Below are 6,621 nucleotides of genomic sequence, written 5' to 3'. Positions count from 1 at the left end.
TGTGATTACAGGTGTGAACTATCAGGCTATAGGTTGACAACTAACTACAATGAAAAACTTCACACTCTCACACACTCATCACACACACACACACACACACACACACACACACACACACACACACGAGAGAGAGAGAGAGAGAGAGAGAGAGAGACAGAGACAGAGACAGAGACAGAGACAGAGAGACAGAGAGAGAGATCTTTTAGACTGTGAACTAAATTTTGAGTGAAGGTGTTTTCATAGTAGTTGGCCCATGAACAAAATGTAGTTCCTTCTTCCCCACTACTGTGTCTGAACATGAGTGGCGTGTGTGTGTGTGTGTGTGTGTGTGTGTGTGTGTGTGTGTGTGTGTGAGATAGATAGATAGATAGATAGATAGATAGATAGATAGATAGATAGGTAGGTAGATAGGTATGAGAGAGGAGAGAGAGAGAGAGAGACAGAGAGTTCTTCTGATAAGACTGAATGAAAATTTACATTACAAAAAGCCACAGAGTGGCTGGGCTGGAGCTTGGAGTTCTTGCCCAGCAAGCTGAAAGCTCTGCACAAACTGGACTTGGTTGCTCATGCCTGTGGTTCAGCACTTTGAGAATTAGGATGGAATTAGGATGAGAAGCTCAAGGTTATCCCAGCTATCTGGGGAGTTTGAAGGTAGCCTGGTCCACATTAGACACTGTCTCACAAGCTGGAACCAAACCAAGTCACAACCACAAAATGGCACAGAGAAAAACTGCGAGCATTCGAAGCAGGTGAGAGGAGCCGGGGGCTGGATGTTGTGACGTGTTTGTCTATTGCAAATCCAAGTAAGCACTATGCAGAGTTCCCCTCTTTTTCTTGGTTTTATCTCTCTCTCTCTGGACAAGGGGAAAAAAATCTCATTTCTAGTGTCTTGATTTTTTTAACAGTACATTTGAAGTAAGTAGATGAGCTTTGTTGATGGAAACACATAGCTCTCACCTCGAAGAAGCTAAATGTGAGTGACCACGGTCCAGGAACACAGATTCCTGTTATTCCAAATAGTATATTCTAACTGGTACCAGTTTCACGAAGTGTTTATTTCAACAGGGCAACAAAAAAATCATAACTCAAGGCACTTTAAAATACATCGGTGGACAAACTGGAGATGTTGCTCTCTGGTGAACCATACACACTTCCAAAGGCTCACATCAGGTGACTCATATCGGTCTGTAACTCCAGCTTCAGGAGAATCCTTGGGTACCAGTACTCATGTGCACATACCCTCCTCACACAGATAGACAGCACACACACACACACACACACACACACACACACACACACCACATGACTAGTTAAAAAATAAAAATTAATGCTGCTATGAACGTAGTTGAGCATGTATCTCTGTGCTCAATCATACCACAAAGATACATGCTCAACTATGTTCATAGCAGCATTATTCGTAAGAGCCAGAACCTGGAAACAACCTAGATGCCTGTCAACTGAAGAATGGATAAAGAAAATACACAATGGAGTACTACTCAGCAGAGAAAAACAATGACATCATGAATTTGCAGGCAAATTGATGGAACTAGAAAATATCATCCTGAGTGAGGTAACCCAAACCCAGAAGGACAAACATGGTATGTACTCACTCATAAGTAGATACTAGATATAAAGCAAAGGACAATCAGACTGCAACCCACAGAACCAGGGGGACTATATAGCAGGGGTGGGGGGACCCTAGAATGACTGTGGCTTAGAATAAGTTTTGGCTTTACCCAATCAGTGGGAAAGCTTTACTGAAACATTTCACTATTAGGATAAGAATTTGTACTGTATCAAGCTGATGAAAAAAAATGCTGGCCGTACATTCAGGAGGGGAGGCTAAAATCTTTTTAGATTGTGGATTCACCTATAGAAAAACGTCTGCCATAAATCAAACAGTGAGGGAAAAGATGAATAGGAATCTCACATACACAACTTAAATAAAACATACCTCTCTGAACAGATTAAGATAGGTCTCTTCTGTATCACAGAATCTAATCAATATTTATATGTATAATTCAGCTATCATTTGGCTTAAAAGGGCTTATTGGAAAATGTTATCATTTATACTATTTTCTATAGAAAAATATTTTACTGTTTAAAATAAATTAATTCATTAATAAAACAAACAAAGAAAAATGCCTTGGTGGGTTTAGTTATTATGTAGCACTGTGTTATTCATTAAGCAGCGCTGTTTACCATGCAAGAAAAGCCAAGAGGCACAACAAAACCCACTGTAAGAGTTGATTAGGGGAAGGAGAACTGAGGGGATGTGCTTAGACTGTGCAGGGAGGGAGAAGGGAGGGTTGTGTGACCTGCTTCTTATGGATTCCCCTGCACATTCGCATAGGGTTTACATAGCTACGCCACACGTGTGCATAGATTATGTGACTGCAGTGCACAGATTACGTAGGACGTAAGGCCCCCGGGAATGACGACGTGTCTCCCCAGTGCATGTGTGGTCATGGGGGAGTGGCTAGAAATTCCAGTCAGGTGAGCAGAGGATACTACTGCAAAGCATCCATCATTATCCTCTGGAACTGGAGTTGCACACAGTTGTGAGCGCCATTGGGTCTCAAAGGTTTACAAACCCAGCTCCCAGCAAAAACCACCACTGAATAATTTCTCCAGTCCACTCTTTCATTTTTAATTGTGTGTGTGTGTGTGTGTGTGTGTGTGTGTGTGTGTGTGCGTGCGTGCACGCGCGCAGGCCGGGGGCGGGTATGCAGATGTGAGTGCAGGTGATTGTGGAGTTCAGAACATGGTGCCTGACCTCCTAGAACTGGAAGTTGTAAGCCACCTGACATGGGTGATGGGTTCTCTGCAGAGCCGTAACCCTTCCTAAACTACTTCTCTAGTCTCATCATAGAAGTTCTCATTTGTCAATCATCCTTGGGTGATATTTAACATAGGTGTGGCTTTTTTCTTTTCTTTTCTTTTTTTTTTTTTTTTTTTTGAGGGCCTGGGGATTTCAGTTCGTAGCTTTAAACTTCAGAAATATAATCCTAGTTTTGCACATGCTCAATTTAAAAGTGAAATTCTATTGCCTTTAAAACCTGTAAGAATTGTGCTGCAGTCTGAATGATATGTGGAGTTGGCCCATCCATCCATCCATCCATCCATCCATCCATCCTTCCATCCTTCCATCCTTTTTTTTTTTTAACCAAATTTCCTTATTTGAAGGAATGGCACAAACTAAAGAACTTAAGTGGAAGTTGGATGTGACTTCTAGAAAAGGTAAAAGTAGCCAGGCATGCATGAGTTGCTTCCATGACCAGGGAAGCCACCCGTGGTTCTGGGGTTTATGGTTCTTAGTTTTTATTTTCACTGTGTCTCAGGGTGTGCTTTTCAGAAGCTCCTATCTTGCCCAGGTTGGTTATGTGGTCACCCAGTTCTCTGATGGATTCCACCTATTCAGGTAATGAGTATCCACAAAGTTATGTAAGTGGGGTGAGGGGGTGTGTGAAGTTCCAGTCACGACTGATTCACAGTCTTTTCCACATGCAGTTGCATACTCCATTGTGTTTAGTCCATACTTCTAGTCATCAGGTCTTGATGTCCTGCAGCAAAAGTGGCCACCTCCTCAGTACTGTAGCCTCATCAGTTCCCCAGTTTCCCTCTCCTCGTGAGATCAGAATGATTTGGCAAAGTTCTTCAAAGCCACACCATCCTGGACAGATAGACATTGGAGGCATACAGCTCCAGGTTGATCTGGAGGTCCATGGCAGCCTCTGTGCCATGGCGGAGTTCTGGCTCACCTTCAGGAGTGACTTGGTGGTCAAGGCCATGACAAGGTGGTAGAGGGCTCTGGCTTGGAGCCGTCGTCAGCTGACAGCCGCATTCAAACACTGTTGAAGCAGGAAGCTGTGGTGGTTCTAGGCGGAGAACATCTTTCATGCATTTTCTGTCACCTGTAATGTATTCCTGGTATCAGGAGCAGATTTTTTAAGATAGAAGTCATCTTTTTTTCTGTTATGTCTTTAAAGTTGTTTTTTGAAATGCCACCCCCAACCCATTTTTGGGTTTGGAGACAGGTCTCTCTGTGTAGCCCTGGCTGTCCTGGAACTTGCTCTGTAAGTTCCAGGCTGGACTCAGACTCAGAGATCCACTTGTCTCTGCCTCCTGAGTGCTGGGATCAAAGGTGTGCACAACCAGACCTGGCTGACTTGAAATGCTTTAATAAAGTGGTTCTGTAGTTCCGTGTCAGCAAACAATTCCCAGACCACTTGGGCTATAAGATAGAGTTATAAAACACATAAACACACATGCACACACACACACACACACACACACACACACACACACACACACAGGACATGTCACCAATAAGGGAACTGTTGGAGGCTGAGGAGTACCCCAATTGTTTTCCTTGAAAAGAGGTGATCCATCGTCTAGGCATTGGCAAATGGGATCCACAGTGATGCATTTATCCAACACCCACTCAATCTCATTATGGAAATGTCAAGAATACATTTTTGTCCTGGAGAAGGTACAGAAGAAGCCGACCCCCATGATGCCCAAATTCAATCTCAGAAGTTGACTTTAAAAAAGTTGCAGAAGCCCAGACTTCCCTTCTGGTCCAGAGGTGAGTACCCGGATCCAACCCGGACCCCATCCCTGGACACCAGCCACTCCGGGAAGACCTGCCCAACTTGGCACCAGGTTCTGGCCACCGGACAGCTCCCCTTCTAGCCCCATCGGGAGGGATCCCCTTTTCCAAGCCCCCCGGCAGCCCCTGCAATCTCCGCGCCCTGCCCCCACGCCCATCTGCCCGCGACTCCAGCCACTTCCTGAGACTTAGAGACCGGCCCCCAGCTCCCAGCCTGCCCCCGATTGCCATTCTGGACCAGAGCCCACCCGGACTTCCCTTCTGGACCAGAGAGTTGGACAAGAGAACTCCTTTTGGACAAAAGAGAGAGTCTTCCTGAATCTGTCAGCTCTTTCTGAAACAAGTACACTGATAAGACGAAGAAGGAACCACAAGGAGATGGGCAGATGTCAAGGCAGAAGTACATACAGCAAAATGAGAGCAATACAGCATCACCAGAACCTAGCCCGCCTCCAACATCTAGACCTGAACACCAAAAATTGGAAGAAGCAGAAGAAAGTAGCCTTATGAGTAACTTCATGAAGAAGGTAGAGGCTTGTGTAGAGGAAAAGACAAGGAAATTGGAAAGAACGCTATAAACAACTAGAGGAAAGAGCAAACAAATTAGAAGAAAACAATAAAGCCTCAAGAAAATAATAAAGTCCTGAAAGAAAACATTAAAGTCCTGGAAGAAAACAATAAAGCACTGAAAGAAAATCATGAAAAAGCAATGAAACAAACAAAGGAAACAGTCCAAGAACTGAAAAAGAAATTGAAAAAATAAAGAAGACACAAACAGAGGAATGCTGGAAATAGAAAGCCTGAGTAAAAGATCAGGAACTTCGGATGCAAGTATAACCAACAGAATGCAAGAGGTGGAAGAGAGGATTTCTGGCATTGAAGATACAGTAGAAGAAATAGTTTCATCAGTCGAAGAAACACTAAAGCCAACAAAGTCATGAACCAAAATGTCCAAGAAATCTGGGACACCATGAAAAAGACCAAACCTACGAATTATAGGGATAGAAGAAGGTGAAGAATACCAACTCAAAGGCACAGAAAATATATTCAACAAAATTATAGAAGAAAACTTTCCCACTTAAAGAAGAAAATGCCTATGAAGATACAAGAAGCCTATAGAACACCAAACAGACTAGACCCCCAAAAAAAGTCCCCTCGACACATAATAATTAAACAACTAAATGTACAGAATAAAGAAAGAATATTAAGAGCAGCCAAGGAAAAAGGCCAAGTGACCTATAAAGGTAACCCATCAGAATAACACCCGATTTCTCAATGGAGACTTTGAAAGCCAGAAGGACCTGGACAGATGTAATGCAGACACTAAGAAACCATGGATGTCAGCCCAGACTAATATACCCAGCAAAACTTTTCATCATCATAGACGGAAAGAACAAGACATTCGAAGACAAAGCCAGATTTAAACAATACCTATCCACAAACCCAGCCCTACAGAAAGCACTAGAAGGAAAATTCCAACCGAAGGAAGTCAGATACACACTCGAAAACACAGGCAATAGATAAAGCACAACAGTAAACCCAAAGAAGGGAAGTACACACACACTACCACCAAAAATGACAGGGATATGAACAATCACTGGTCGTTAATATCCCTTAATATCAACGGACTTAATTCACCTATAAAAAGACATAGGACTTACAGAATGGATACGAAAGCAGAACCCAACTTTCTGCTGCATACAAGAAAACATCTTCAAATTCAAAGACAGACACTACCTATAAGAATAAAAGGCTGGGAAAAGACTTTCCAATCAAAATGGTCTTAAGAAACAAGCAGGGGTAGCCATACTGATATCCAACAAAATATAGACTTCAAACTAAAATCAATCAAAAGAGATAAAGAAGGACATTACATATTCATCACAGGAAAGATCCACCGAGATGAAGTTTCAATTCTGAACATTTATGCCCCAAACACAAGGGCACCCACATATGTAAAAGAAACATTACTAAAGCTTAAACCACATATAAAACCCCACACATTAATA

Source organism: Peromyscus leucopus, chromosome 11, assembly GCF_004664715.2.
Source record: "Peromyscus leucopus breed LL Stock chromosome 11, UCI_PerLeu_2.1, whole genome shotgun sequence".
NCBI lineage: Eukaryota > Metazoa > Chordata > Mammalia > Rodentia > Cricetidae > Peromyscus > Peromyscus leucopus.
This window is presented reverse-complemented; position numbering follows the sequence as displayed.